Genomic DNA, 15,665 nt, shown 5'->3' on the forward strand with positions numbered 1-15,665 from the left:
AAATATTGAAATATCTTTTGAATTAGTTAAATGTCAGAATAAAGAGAGACAGAGCTGTCTATTTTTTATCACTTTCATCAAATTTAGGAGTACATATACACTAAGTTTATTGTTAATTAATAAGAAAACTCCAGACGATTCCATTCTGAGCTGAAGAAGCTTCTGATAGGTTAGCAGAGTCCATGTGAGTAAATTGGTGGCACACCTGTTGTCAAGGGTTGACAATTTGTTCAAACACAGTAAGAGAGAAATGAGACACTGGCAGACCGACTCAGAGTTTCAAAGACGTGCGCACGGGTGAGAGTCTCTGAGCAGACTAACACACCGAGCACCGTTTACTCGCTTTATTTATAAGGCAAAATGGGTTACATAATACTTCCTCTTTCAACTGAAGAGGGGAGAGCTCAGGCATTGTCTTAGCTATCTAACTTCTGCACACAAACTGAAAAACAACGACACAGCAGTATTCATGCTTATCTGACATCGCAGACACTGAAGTAAAGAATGCATGTATATGTCCTGTCTTTGTCAAACATCTCACACACTTAAGCAAGGAATACATTGTGTTCTTTTCAACAGTAAGCTTTACCGTGTGAAAATATATAAACACTTGATTATAAGGCATACTTGTTTCTACTTGATTATACTTTAATGATTTAACTAAAATAAAAATTCTCTTAACATTCCCTCCTGATGTTAATATATTTCACATGTTTTACTCAATGCATAGTCACTTGTTAGTCACATTTTCAACTTGCACGTCATTCAGTGAAATAATTAAACAACAAGCTTGTCAAGATTGTCATAGAGATTTTCTTCTCTCTCTCCCACACTCAGCATACCATACTGACGATAGGGATCCTCCATAACTGACTGAGCCAAGACATGGTTTCCTAACATACGCTTGAACATGTTTGTCATTATGCTTCTCAGACATGGGATAATACAAGCAATGAAAAGGCAAAATAGTAACATCACACTGAAAAGGGCCAACAGGCCTTTAATCAGTAGAGATTTCCAAGAGCCGCTCAGCAGCCAGTCCCACCAACCTTGAGTATCGGTAACGTAGTCCTGCTGCTGAGCGTCTCTCAGTTGTTTCAAAACATTCAAAGCATTTGTCATGTTTAATGAATGGATGTTATCAGGTATGTAGGTACAACATGTAGTGTTAAACAATACGCAGAGACCACCTTTCTCTGCGAGAATGATGTCTAAAGCCACTCGGTGCTGCATGACAGTGATGCGAATTGCATCAATTTCTTCATTCTGTCCTTGATTAATGCGGGTTGAAGCATTTAAAAATAATCCAAAACGATAGTCCAGGGTTTCTATCCGTAGTGCGTGTTTCCCTACTCCTATCCATGGAAACAAAGCGTGTATTACCTTCTGGCTCTTGGTCCAGAGTTTGAAGTCATCTGGTACATCAGAACCAAGATATGGATCATGGGGCTTGAGGCCTGTGCTACGTTTAGCTCTGGTGTTGCTGTTCACTGACATCTTAAAGGTGTGGTCAGATACCAGAACAGGGGCACAGAGTCCGGTGCTGTTTGGTGGCAGCATGAAATAGACTTTCAGGCCACACGCCCAAGCTGCGCCCTGTACCCAGTATGTACCTGTCGATGAGCCGATGCCATCCCAATCTGGTGCCGCCAGGATCATGGAGCAGTTTCGGTTTTGTCCTAATTTCTTCAGACCCTGGGGCGTACCTGTTTGTCCGGTTGCTCCTGTGAAGTTAAAGCACACTGGGTGTTGTATGTCAGGTGGCAAAACAACTGAGAATGATTTCAGTTTTCTATGGCTGACGTTTATATGCACCCAGTAGGCTTCATTGCAGGTGTAGTTTATATTTGGGTACTGGTGGGTGCAGTTTGTTATGTTGTAGATTAAAGACTTTACACTCTGTGGGACTATATATTGTGTAGTGTTGTGGCATGTGTTGCTGTTTTGGTCCTTTATGGATCCACCTATCACCATCACAGGTTTTCCTGGTGTTGAGCAGGTCCCGGTAATGGCTTTGTCATATATGCAGAGTGCTTCAGCCTTGGTTGGGGGTTTTCCATACACTGTGGCATGGAGTGCTGTCGTGGGCATATGTGAGCAGACATAGCAGTTTGCGGCATTGTCTTCTCTGTGCACTCTGTCATGGACATACCGGTACCATGCATTGTTCAGCCACGGGTGGTTGTGTTCTTTGTCTATCTCCTTCAGGTGCGAGTTGTCGTGGGTCCACCTCTTAGGTCGGAGAATAATTGGTACTGTCTTGTGGGTTCCACTGGGCATCAACCAAAAGAGTGTCGTCATCAGGAGGATAGCCATTAGACAGAATATGTAGCACATGAGTAGTTTTCGTTTGATGTCACAAGCGCCCAAGCACAACAGCTTTGGGGCTGGAACTGGTGCTAGCATTGATTCTGAAGCTGGTTCTTCTTCTGGATTTATCAGGTTGTTTTCCTCAGTCATCTTGTTGAGATTTTATTCAGGCGTCCCTGGTGTTATTATTGGTTCTGCTCTTCGGTGGGATAGGTCAGTCTGATCTTCAGGGCGACCAGGCACACCCGAGCTCCCACGTGAGTAGCACTGCCGAGGAAGCACAGGGCGGGAAACCCGTTCAGCCCTGTCCTCCAGCAGGGGTTCACGTAAGAGTCAGGGGAACCGGCGTCTTATTGTGGTGCAAACACTTTCTTCACGTGGGATTGATGAATCCACGAAACTCGTTCGGCTATCTTACACGCTGTGGGTGTGGTAAGTAGCACCTGGAAGGGACCTTCCCACTTTGGAGCACTCCAGTTTTTCCGCTGGAGGACTTTAATCAGAATCCAATCACCGGGGTTCAACCTGCAAGAAACTGAAGAAAAGTCACTCGGCAGTTGATTGCTTAATCTCACTTCTTTATTCTCAAATAGTTTTGTCATCCATTCTGCCATTGTTGTTTCTGCAATAGATTTATTAATTGGCTCACTCATTATGGGGAGTGGAAAATGTCTGCCATGTACGATTTCAAATGGCGTTAGACCACCTGTTCCTTGAGTTATTCTCATCCATAATTTAACCAAGCTTAGACATTCAGGCCAAGGTTTTTTAGTCTCTTCCATACATTTCCTCAACCTTTGTTTAATTGTGCCGTTAGTTCTCTCGACTAATCCTGCACTTTGTGGATGATAAGAACAGTGATGTTTTATGCTGAAGCCTAAAGCTTCAGAAACTTTACTTATTACTTCATTTACAAAATGTGTGCCATTGTCTGATCTTATCAGAGATGGAATACCGTACGTTGGAATAAAATGATTACATAGACATTTTGCTACTGATATTGCATCTGCTTTTTTCACTGGGTATATTTCTGGCCACTTGGAAAATACATCAATTATCACAAGTGCATATTTGGAGGATTGTGATTCATTTAATTCTATGAAATCCATGTGGACAGTGTGAAATGGATGCGGTGGTATAGGGAAATGCCCTCGCTTTGGACGTAGATTTCCCTGTGCGTTGTGTCTTTGGCAAATCATACATGTTCTGATAAACTCTTGTGCTGAACTTTCAAAATTTTTTGTATAGAATTGTTTATTAAGAATATTAATCATCCCTCCTGATGACACATGAGTTTTCCCATGTGTCACTAAAGCAGCAGTTCTATGCAAAGATTTTGGAAGCACTGGTTTGCCATTACACATCATAAGGTTGTCTTTTAATTCTGCTCCATCTTTCACCCAAGATTTTTGTTCACTCAGCGATGCTGTTTTCTGTGCATCTGCTAGTATTTCTAAAGGTATTAGATCTATGGTTTCTGTTGTTAAAACATCAATTTGTTTTTCTGCAGCTGCTTTTGCTGCTTTGTCAGCAAAGTTATTTCCTCTCGTAATTTCTGTGTCATCCTTTTGATGAGCTGCACATTTGCATAGTGCTAATTCTTTTGGCAACGTTATTACTTCTAATAGCTTTTTTAGAAGGTTTGCATGTTGAACTGTGTTGCCTGAGGAAGTTGTCATTCCTCTGTTATGCCATATTTTAGCGAAATGATGAACTGCTGAATAGACATATTGACTGTCTGTGTAAACATTAACACTTTGACCCTTATATAAAGTACATGCTCTGATGACTGCGGTTAGTTCTGCGCTTTGAGCAGAGTTTGAGGAGCTGAGAGCTTTTGCTTCTATCACTTTATCAACAGTTGTGACCGCATAACCCACACAATTTCTACCGTGAATGTCTTTTGACGCTGAGCCGTCCACAAAAACATTACTGAAACTGCTCTGGGGGGAGCTGTATATATCAGTGCGAGGTTTTGTATCTTCCTCTAATTTTTGAATGCAACAGTGTTGTTCTCCGTCCAGAGAAGTCGGCAAAAGTGTACTTGGGTTTAGCTGGCCACACTTCTCTATTTTTATGTGTGATTGTGTAAGTAGAATCCCCACATAAGAAAGTTGTCTTGCATGCGTGAGGAAAGAGAGGTTCGCTTGGAGCAAAATAGAGGTCACTGCATGTGGGACTTTGATGATCAATTTATGTCCTAGAACAATGTCTGCACATTTTTTAACTGCCTCTGCTGCTGCTGCGCATGCCTGAACACAGGTAGGTAATCCAGCAGCTACAGAGTCAAGTTTGCATGAGTAGAAAGCTAATGGACGTTGTTTTTCTCCAAAAGCTTGAGTTAAGACTGCTTTCATATACCCTCCTGCACCATCAACATGGAGAACGAAAGGTTTTCCATAGTCTGGTAATGCTAAGACGGTACATGTCTGCAGTGCTATTTTCAAATCAACGAAAGCTTTTTCTGCTTCTGGAGTCCATTGTACTTTGTCTTTTAATGCTAGATCTTTACCATAAATGAGGTTCTGTAGTGGTTGAGCTAGTAATGCGTATTCTGGAATCCAGCATCTACAGAAATTGCACAGTCCTAAAAAACTCATCATTTGTTGTTTAGTTACTGGTTTTGGGGCATTTTGGACTGCTATCTTTCTGCTCTCTAACAGCTGCCTGCCTTGTCCTGTCAATTTGTGGCCAAGGTATGTTACTTCCTGGCTCCACAATTGCAGTTTATGCTGTGACACTTTATGGCCTTGCTCTGCGAGATGTTGCAAAACTGTTAATGTGTTTTCTTTGCACTCATCTTTTGTATGGCCTGTGATCAATATATCATCTACATACAACAAGAACTGCCCTGGGGCAGGGAGCGTACAAGATGACATTGATTTTCTCAAAGCCTCTGCATACAGAGTTGGGCTATTCTGGAATCCCTGAGGCAACCTTGTATAAGTATACTTTTGATTGTCAAAGGTGAATCCGAATAACTTCTGTGAGTCAGGGTGCAGAGGTACAGAGAAGAAGGCATTGGACAAGTCTATTACAGAGAACCACCGTTCTTTTGGTGTTACTTGATTTAGAATTGTGTGTGGATTTGCAACCACTGGAGGTATTTGCTCTGTTACCTCATTTATTGCTCTTAGATCATGAACTAAGCGATATTTTCCTGTATTAGCCTTTTTTACTGGAAAAATTGGTGTATTACACGTGGCTTCATTAGTTTTCACGAGAATACCTGCTTTTTGCATCTCTGCTATGACTGGTCTGATACCTTCTTTTGCCTCTGCACTCAAGGGATATTGTGGTTTTACAGGCCTATATGAGGTTGTAGTTTTCACCACTACTGGATCTGCTCCTTTTATTAGGCCTACATCCGTGGGTCCTTGAGACCATAATGTTTGTGGCAGCTTCTCTAGTTCTGGATGTGCTTCAATTGTTAATACTTGTCATTCATCTTGCTCTGTTGTGGCTAAATGTGTGGCTGGTGTGGCTGTCACCGGCCAACACAGCGTTAGCCTCATGCACCCAGTTCTACGGCCTTTTTGCCAGTCCTCACACTCTATTTTGTCATATCTGTCCATTTCTACATTTCTCAGCACTGTGCCTAACTCAGACCAAGGCGTTTGGTCGTTGCGTGCAACAGATACATGAGGGTTGCATATCTTATTTAAGCGCTGCACTGCATCTGTCTGTAACACTGAGCATACTGCATTACCACTCTGTGTCACATACAGGTGTTGTAGGACTAGTTTTTGCGGTCCTAGTCTGTGCACTTGTTGATCATAAATTTTGTCTGGACCTGGGACATATTTATACCACAAGGTGTTGTGATATTTTGCTGGGTCCTGTCTATGTGAGTGCTCAGGTAAGTACATATTAGCTTTGGCCTCTAATGGTTCAAGTTTTGGTAAATCTAAGGCCCAGTAATAATTTGGCTCACCTAAACCTTCACAAACAAAAATATCTTCAGTTTGGCTCTGACTTTCAGAGAGTAGGAGTCTGGCTTTCATGCCACTTTCTTCAGGAAAAACTCCTATTTTTAATTTTGTTAAAGCATCTCTTCCTAACAAATTTAGTGGACAAGATGGATCATAGATGCACTGATTTTTGCAGGCACGGCCACTATCTCTATGTGACATACAAAGGGGGTCGGTTAGATGCTGTTTTGTCACATGTCCTGAGGCTGATTTCACGATTAAGGTATCTTTTGAAGAGGTTAAATTTGGGACTTCTACTGTTAGGACAGTTTTACAAGCACCTGTGTCGCAAAGGAATTTTATTGGGACCCCGTTAACGTGCACTATAACGGTGGGCTTTGCTTCTGAGCCTAGCAGCAGTTGTTCAATGTTGTAAACTTCCCCTTCACTTGTTTCACTTCCCTTTTCTTGTGCTAGTCATTCATCACGGCGTCTGCGCCTGTCATCTCCACCTTCCTGTTCTTGGCTTACATTTCTACAGTTTCGAGCAAAGTGCCCGATTTTACCACAGTTATAACATCTCATATCTCTTCTATCTCTTCTTTGTCCTGCTTTTGGGCACGTTTAGCAATGCGTTTATCGTTTTCTACCATCCACGCCTTGAAAAGGTGCCATTCTGCTAAGCGTTTTGCTTTTTTCTTTTGGCTCTTTTCCTCAAATAATTCTTTTTGTAAAGCAGCCTTTAAAGCAGTTATTGATTCTTGATTGCATTTGCCTTGCCAGGCTGGGCAATAAATTTTATGTGGATTTCTCCACCTATTTGCACTGACTCTTCCTGCATTTGGACAGTTTTTTTCCAACCATCCTTCATCTGCTGTTAATTTTACTTTAGTTTTAGAGTTACCCATTTTGAACTAATTACGTCAGAACTGTGACACCTTCTTTGGCATGAAAAAGTGAGAATGGGTTTTCGATAACAGCCTTCTACTCTCCCACTAATTGAGAGAGCGGTTATCAATTTTACGTGATGAAGCACAACCCTTTTTTCCACCTTTACCAATACGTGAGTGTACACAGGAAAACAGTTTGAGAAGTGGTTCGACCGCGTATTGGGTCGTAAAAACAACTCACTCCTCACAAACAAAGCGCGTTTCTATGATTTTTATTGAGATTTTCCGTAGGCCTATTTATTTGTGTAACACCTTCACCTTCAGCCACTCTTCTTGAGTGACCGGAAACCTGTTCCGTTGCAGCCACTCCCAGAGCGACCGGAACTTTTAATAGCGATTTTTCTAGAATTTCGCTCTTGCCTGTCGTCTTCTTAGTCCCGCATGGACACTGAGATCTGTCGGCGTACCTAGGTTTACACACTACTTAAAGGAAAATCTCAATATCAACGTATTTTAGCGCTTGGTGGAATGCGTGTCATATTCACCTCTACTGTGGCGCTGCGTTTTAAGATCCGGTGCTCATCGGGTCCTGGAGCCGTGAAGGCCGAACGCTGACCGGAGATCGAATTCACGTTCCCGGGTTTTTCGTTTTACTGATCAGATTTCTTCCAGCGCAGGCGTCACGACGTCAGGATCCGATGGAGACCGTCTGTGGAAAACTAGACGTTAAAATAACAGTCAGTTCTCCGGCTACGAAGGACCAATTAAATGTCAAGGGTTGACAATTTGTTCAAACACAGTAAGAGAGAAATGAGACACTGGCAGACCGACTCAGAGTTTCAAAGACGTGCGCACGGGTGAGAGTCTCTGAGCAGACTAACACACCGAGCACCGTTTACTCGCTTTATTTATAAGGCAAAATGGGTTACATAATACTTCCTCTTTCAACTGAAGAGGGGAGAGCTCAGGCATTGTCTTAGCTATCTAACTTCTGCACACAAACTGAAAAACAACGACACAGCAGTATTCATGCTTATCTGACATCGCAGACACTGAAGTAAAGAATGCATGTATATGTCCTGTCTTTGTCAAACATCTCACACACTTAAGCAAGGAATACATTGTGTTCTTTTCAACAGTAAGCTTTACCGTGTGAAAATATATAAACACTTGATTATAAGGCATACTTGTTTCTACTTGATTATACTTTAATGATTTAACTAAAATAAAAATTCTCTTAACACCTGTGGATGCATATAAGGCAAAACACAGCCTGTTTCTTTGAAATGGGAAAATCAAGAGATGTCAACCAAAACACCAGGAAAAGAACTGTGGAGCTCCATAAGTGTGGCTCAATTTTGAATACAATTTGGTGCCATTTGCTATTAAGAAATACAGACAGTTTATCTCTTTACTCTTAAAATTAACAAATGTTTTTTTATATTTATCAATCTAAAAAAATAAACATTTAGTCTGATTTGATGTTACAATTAAAAAAGTGTTTTTATCCGAAGAGTGTGTAAATATCTGGTTTCAACTGTATATTTGATGATTGTCAGCACAAAGAGGGAGAGAGAGGAGCAGAGAGGGAGATGGAGGAGAATGAGGACAGAACAGAGATGGAACAAGAGCAGGTGAGACACACATGTTAGTCAAATGGTTGTTTACCAAAAGTATCACCGTATCATAGGTACTCATGTATCTTGTACCTAGTGTTTCTTTTTAGGTTTGTTATTTTTCAAATTCTATATTAAGTTATGCAGGCTTGTTTGCACAACAAGGCTAAATAATTACATAAACTTTTCTCAGTCTAAATAGTGGACTTTGGTAGAATTAAAAAACAAGTGTAGTGCAGGTCTATGATGATTTTTAGTGCTACTATCATCTAGTTCTGATTCTGGTTCTGTCTTGGTTAAGTCCTCAGTAGTCCTGATTTTGAACTGTTGTAGTCCTGTTTTAATTCCAGATCAGTTCTTGGTCTGGTTGAATTGGGGTTTAGTCCTCGTGTCTTGATACAGGCCCGACTTTGTTCTGCCTTGCTGCTCAATTAAAAAACTAGTTTATGGTGTCCTGCATATGTGATATATTTTTTTCCTATATGAAGTCATTCTTTTTTGAACAAAACTCAAAACAGAGCCTATTAATCTTTCAGTCTTTCAGTCATTTCTAAAATAATAATCCCACATGCATACTACCCTTTAGGGCTAAGCCCCGGGTGTTTCAAATGTCTGGCTCCGCCTCTGGTTCAATCCCCTCAGTTCTGACTACCTTCCCTCTCTTTGATACCATCCGACTACACTTCTCCAGTCCGAACGACATTCCAATGTCATTGCTGTATAGCCTGGTAGTGTGGATCAGTGAATCGATGTCTCGTTCACTCTTGGCATACAGCTTGATGTCATCCATGTACAGGAGGTGGCTGACAACTGCTCAGTTCCGTAGTCGGTATCCGTAGCCAGTCTTGTTAATGATCTCACTGAGGGGGTTCAGGCCTATGCAGAACAGCAGTGGGGACAGAGCATCTCCTTGGTAGATCCCGCACTCGATGGTGACTTGTGCTATGGGCTTGGAGTTGGCCTCTAGTGTTGTACGCCACATCCCGATTGAGTTCCTGATGAAGGCTCTTAGGGTCCCATTGATCTTGTACAATTCTAGGCATTCCAGTATCCAGCTGTGGGGCATTGAGTCATAGGCCTTCTTGTAATCAATCCAGGCAGTGCACAGGTTGGTCAGTCTGGTCTTGCAGTCTCGGCTGATTGTTCTGTCTACCAGTAGCTGGTGTTTTGCGCCTCTGGTATTCTTGCCAATTCCTTTCTGTGTCCCGCTCATGTATTGACCCATGTGCCTGTTCATCTTAGCCGATGTAGTACTGAGGCAGGTTATTGGTCGGTAGTTGGAGGGGACCGGTCCCTTCTTGGGGTCCTTGGGGATCAGGACCGTCCGGCCTTCAGTTAGCCATTCCGGGTGTCTCTCGTTAACTAGCAGCTCGTTCATTTGTGCTGCCAGACGCTCGTGGAGTGCAGTCAGCTTCTTCAGCCAGTAGGCGTGAACCATGTCGGGCCCTGGTGCTGTCCAACTCTTCATACTGGAGACCCTTTCTTGGATATCTGCCACTGTGATGGTTACTGGACCCTGTTCAGGGAGGTCTCTGTGGTCTGCCCTCAGATCCTCTAGCCACTGAGCATTGCCGTTATGGGTTGCGTCCTTCTCCCATATGCTCTTCCAGTATTGCTCCGTCTCCAGCCTTGGTGGTGCTGTTCTCTTATTGTTCCCTTGCCACTGAGAGTACACCTTTGCTGGTTCTGTGGAGAACAGCTGGTTTATTCTCCTGCCTTCGATCTCTCTGGTGTACCTCCTCAAGCGGCTGGCCAAGGCTGTGAGTCTTTGCTTGGCAGTTTCCAAGGCCTCAGGTATGGACAGCTTGCTGTATTTCTTAGGCACCTTATTTGTCGCACCTTGCTGCAACTCCGTTAGTTGGCTAACCTCCATCCGTGCTACTTTGATCTTGCCCTCTAGCCTCCTTCTCCATGGAGGGTACTGCCCCTTGTGGCTGTTCAACTTGTAGCCAAGCATCTCACTGATCACTGCTGCCGTATTGTAGATCAGCTTGTTAGTGTCGGTAATCGTGGTTGTAGGTATTGCCCGTAGTGCTGCATTAACATCATCTAGCAGACCTTCTGAGGGTACTTCACGTAATCTTGGTAACCGGCTACGGGGGATCCAGGTTTCAAGCTTGGCCATGATCCTATTTTTCAGGTCAGTTCCTCTCGCACTCAACGCACTCAGTGAAATATATATCCTGCCGCACTCACATAAGCTCAGCGATTCTCTGCGCGATCAACCTCTCACATGTTTAAGCTGCGGGAGATTTCACTTGTCATGTTTGCATAGTAAGCTAACAATTAATAAGACGATGTCAGAGGAATTGGTGCACAAATTATCATCACTCACAGATCAGTGCTGTCGCTCTCTATACACAGTTCGCGCGATTGCAAAGTGAAAGCAAAAAAACAAGCGCAAATTCAAACACGATTTCAATATGTCACATATTGACAGTGGCTCACCCAATGACATAATTACCCAGCTACATTTCTGAAAGAATGCAAAAGCATTGACATATATTTTTCCTTCCTACAATAGCCCGACAGGCAGGGCAGAGATAGCCCCGGGACGTCGGGCTAGCGATATTGCGAGCCCTGTATCTGATTGAGGAATCACTCATCTTTGGAAAAGAGAGTTTATTACAGAGAAATGTCTCTTTCCAAAATAAAAGCTATACTATCCGCTTCTTCTGGGCTATATTCTCAGCAGCATATTAAACATATCAGGTCTCCATAAGGAGAATCCTGTGCTAACAGCTGTCTAAATGACTCGGCTAAAGTTTGTAGCATGCATGCTTGTTGTTTTTGTCTTTGCACTAGGATGATGTCGGTGTAAATGTGCAGTCATATTCGTTGTGTTCCCACTAGTGCTTTCAGGTTAATCTCGTTGAAATAACCTTAACGCCACAACACGGCAAATCTCCGTTAACGAGCTACCCTATACAGAGGGGCTAGACGGCCAACACGTTAACGAGCTAACTGCGCTAACACACTAGCTCCCACCCATGTAATTGAGCATTGCATGGCACATCCAACATACTGTAACGATGGTTAAGTGTTACTGGACAGTGACATGTTGGTTTTCTCTGCACACTGTTGTTGTTCCTTTAAGATTCATGTTTGGTTGGGCTGCAGGAAGTAGTGAGGGTGGTGTACAGGAAGGGGTGGGGGGACCTGGTTGTTCTGTGTGTGTGCCAGGCTGAAGAGAGGTGTAGTTCGAGAGCGCTTCCCCCTGAGTTAACAACCCGCTGGCTTATGTGCCGAATAAACGGACAAACTGAGACCCCAACCGTCTGGTTCTTGTGAACGTTACATTGGTGTCAGAAGTGAAGAAAGAAAAAAGAACCCCAGAACGCCCGAGACCCTGTTGCCGGCGACGCTTGCCGTTACGTGACGAGGATGTTGCCAGGCAGGATTAAGAAGGAGACGGAGGAGAGGGAGGTTCGTCCGCGCTCGCCCGCCCATGGAGTGAGGGAAACGGCGCTGCGGCTGTCTGCCGAGGCTGGATTTCCTCCAGGTTTGACTAGGCTCGGGAACTGTTCGCACAGCGGCCGCGATTCCGGCGGGAAGGAGTCGACCTCGCTTGGCGCGCCGTCACGTGATGTAAACAAACATGGCGGCGCCCAGCAAGCTGCAGCGAATATAAAAACGCCTAAGTTCAGCGGCAAGACGCCATGGGAAGTGTTTATCGCACAGTTCGAGCTGTTAGCTGTTGCAGCTGGCTGGTCTGAGGAACATAAAGCTCTCCAATTGGCTTTGTGCCTGTGTGAGGATGCAGCTGCATGCCTGCTGCTGCTGACCGAGGAGCAGAGGGGAGATTATAATGCTCTGGTCGGAGCACTTCAGAGGCGCTTCGGGCAGTATAACCAACCAGTGCTGCTGAGGTCGGAGTTCCACAACAGACGCAGATTGCCAGGTGAGCCCCTCCGCATTTTGGCCCATGAAGTCGAGTGCCTTTGCCGGAGGGCGTATGACAGCATGCCACCATCAGTGCAGGCGGAGTTAGCTCGGGACCAGTTCCTGCAGGCCCTGAGCCCTAAAGAGCTCCGCATGCAAACTCAGCTTGCTCGGCCGGCCACACTCAGTGCAGCCCTGGAGCTAGCGTTGGAGAGGGAGATGCTTGCAGGATCCTCTGGGGGCGCTGACGACGCACACGTGGTGAGGGCTGTGTCAGCACCTGTGGAACAGATGGAGACGCCAGCGGGCCTGTGCAGTTTGGTGCAGACAGCTTCACTGCAGTCGCCTTCCCCTCGGGCTGGCCCACACCGCCGACCTCAGAGCTGCTGGGGATGTGGACAAGTCGGACACCTCATCAGGCAGTGCCCCAAGCTTGCAGCGGTTCAGGGAAACGCCCACGGGCCCGTGTAGGCGGGAGTACACGGGCCTGGGAGAACGACATCCCCACACCACCGCCACCTCCACCCGGTGCGGCCATCACTGTGGGCTGGACCCAGGTTGGCGGCTTTTGCCATGTTCCAGTGACGATTGCGGGGGTGTCCTGTATGGCCCTGCTGGACACGGGATCCAATGCAACGCTGGTCCGACCCGATATTGTCCCAACCGGAGCTGCTGTACAACCGACTAACGTGCAACTTAAGACTGTGACCGGTGATCTGGCCCCAATGAGAGGGAAGGGAGTGTTCCAGTTCAAGGTGGGGGACCTCGGTGTGTCTTATGCTGCCTGGGTGGCTGACGTGCAGGACGCCTGCATCCTTGGGCTGGATTTTTTACGAGCCATTGGTGGTGTACTGGACTTAGGCAAAGGCCTCCTCGTACTCCCTGATGGGAAGAAGGTGCCGCTTATTCCTCCCCCGGTCTGCACAGCATCTGCCGCGGCGTCCACCTCCACCGCAGAGACCCCTGCAGACCCGCCAGCAGAACAGCGAGCGGAGGAGGAGGAGGAGGAGAGGCTCTCAGCAGTGAGGAGTATCTGGTCAAAGAACTGTGAGGGGCTGACTCCACAGCAGCAAGAGAGTCTATGGCAGGTACTAAAAGAGTTTAGTGACATTTTTGCCCTGAAAGAAAGTGATGTTGGCTTGACACACTTGGTAGAGCACGTCATTGAGACCGGGGATGCCCAGCCTATTAAAGTGCGCCCCCGCCGCCTGCCCCTGGCTCATCAGGAGGCTGCAGACAGGGAGCTGTGTGAAATGATGAAGGCGGGCATCATAGAACCTTCTGATAGCCCGTGGGCCTCCGCGGTGGTGATGGTGCCTAAGAAAAAAAGTCCTAGGATGCGTTTCTGTGTGGACTACAGACCACTCAACAAAGTGACGAAGAAAGACTCTTACCCCCTTCCCAGGATTGATGAGTCCCTCGACTTAGTAGCCGGGTCCTCCTGGTTTTCCACCCTGGACCTGCGGAGTGGCTACTGGCAGGTGCCACTGTCCCCGGAATCCAGACCGAAGACAGCCTTCTGCACTAACAGGGGACTATGGCAGTTCAAAGTCCTGAGTTTTGGCCTTTGCAACGCTCCTGCGAGCTTCGAGAGGCTCATGGACAGTGTGCTGGCTGGCGTCCCACGGCAACGGTGTCTGGTTTACCTGGATGATCTTCTAGTGCACGGGAGCTCCTTTGATGCTGCCCTGGATGCCCTGAGACAAGTGTTGGAGAGGGTGGCGGCTGCAGGCCTGAAGCTGCATCCCGACAAGTGCCACTTCATGAGGAGGGAGGTGGAGTTTCTGGGCCACAAGCTGGGTCGTGAGGGCATCAGCACTTTGGAGGAAAAAATTCACACCATTACCGAGTGGCCCACACCAGCAGACCAGAAACAGCTCAAAAGCTTCCTAGGACTGGCGTCTTATTACAGGAGGTTTGTGAAGGGCTTTTCCTCCATAGCCGCACCACTCTTCCACCTGCTGCAGAAGGACCGTGACTTCATCTGGACCCAGGACTGTCAGCAGGCATTCGACACCCTCCGCAGATCGCTGACAGAGTCCCCAGTCCTTGCCCCCCCTGACTCCGCCCTGCCTTTTGTCCTGGACACTGACGCAAGTAATGTGGGGCTGGGAGCGGTGTTGTCGCAGGTTGGACCGGAAGGGGAGAAGGTGGTGGCGTACTTCAGCCGGGTCCTGAACAGGAGCGAGCGGCGCTACTGTGTCACACGACGAGAGCTGTTGGCTGTGGTGGCGGGGGTGAGACACTTTAAATACTACCTGTGCGGCACAGCATTTGTTGTCAGAACTGATCATGCTGCCCTTCAGTGGCTGATGTCTTTCAGGGAGCCAGAGGGACAGGTGGCTCGCTGGCTGGAGGAGCTCCAAGCCTTCAATTTCACCGTGGAGCACAGAGCAGGGACGCACCATTCTAACGCAGACGCCCTCTCTCGCCGCCCATGTGCTGCAGCTGGCTGCCGTTACTGTGAGAAGCGAGAGGAAATAGAGCGGGAACTCACGACAATAGACGGAGCAGCACAGCTCGCCTGCAGGGTTCTTCTGGTGGTGGATGCAGCGGAGTGGAGGGCACGGCAGGAACAAGACACAGACCTGCTGCCGGTCCTGCAGTGGCTGGAGAAGGGGGAGCAACCCCTTTGGGATGAGGTCACTGGGTTTTCCATCTGTACCAGGGGGCTGTGGGCCAAGTTTGCAGCTCTCAGGCTGAAGGAGGGGGTGTTGGAGCGTGCCTGGAAGGATCCTGCCACGGGGGAGGAGAGGTGGCAGGTTGTGGTGCCAAGGTCGCTGAGGTCAGCTGTGCTGGGAGCCTGCCATGGGAGCACTGGCTCTGGCCACTTTGGGGTCTCCAAGACTCTTCGCCGCCTCCGCCAGGGCTATTACTGGGGTCAACAGCGGAGGGATGTGGAGGACTTTTGCCGCAGCTGTGATGCATGTTCCTCACACAAAGGGCCACAAGACCAGTCCCGGGCTCAGCTTCAGCAGCAACCAGCAGGAGCTCCAATGGAGCGAGTAGCTGTGGACGTCATGGGCCCATTTCCTCGCACAGACAGAGGAAACCGC

At 46.6% G+C, this 15,665-nt stretch overlaps 1 long non-coding RNA gene across 1 annotated transcript; it reads right to left on the reverse strand.

The window, feature by feature from the left end:
- Positions 1 to 271: 271 nt before the first annotated feature.
- Positions 272 to 8,348, reverse strand: LOC308396962. The gene is made up of 2 exons (XR_013971671.1): positions 5,107 to 8,348; positions 272 to 3,751 (listed from the first exon to the last, which is right to left on the reverse strand). It is a non-coding gene; the product is annotated as an uncharacterized lncRNA (long non-coding RNA).
- Between the last annotated feature and the right edge of the window lie 7,317 nt (positions 8,349 to 15,665).

This window comes from Rhamphochromis sp. 'chilingali', assembly GCF_963969265.1.
Source record: "Rhamphochromis sp. 'chilingali' genome assembly, chromosome: 5".
Lineage (NCBI taxonomy): Eukaryota > Metazoa > Chordata > Actinopteri > Cichliformes > Cichlidae > Rhamphochromis > Rhamphochromis sp. 'chilingali'.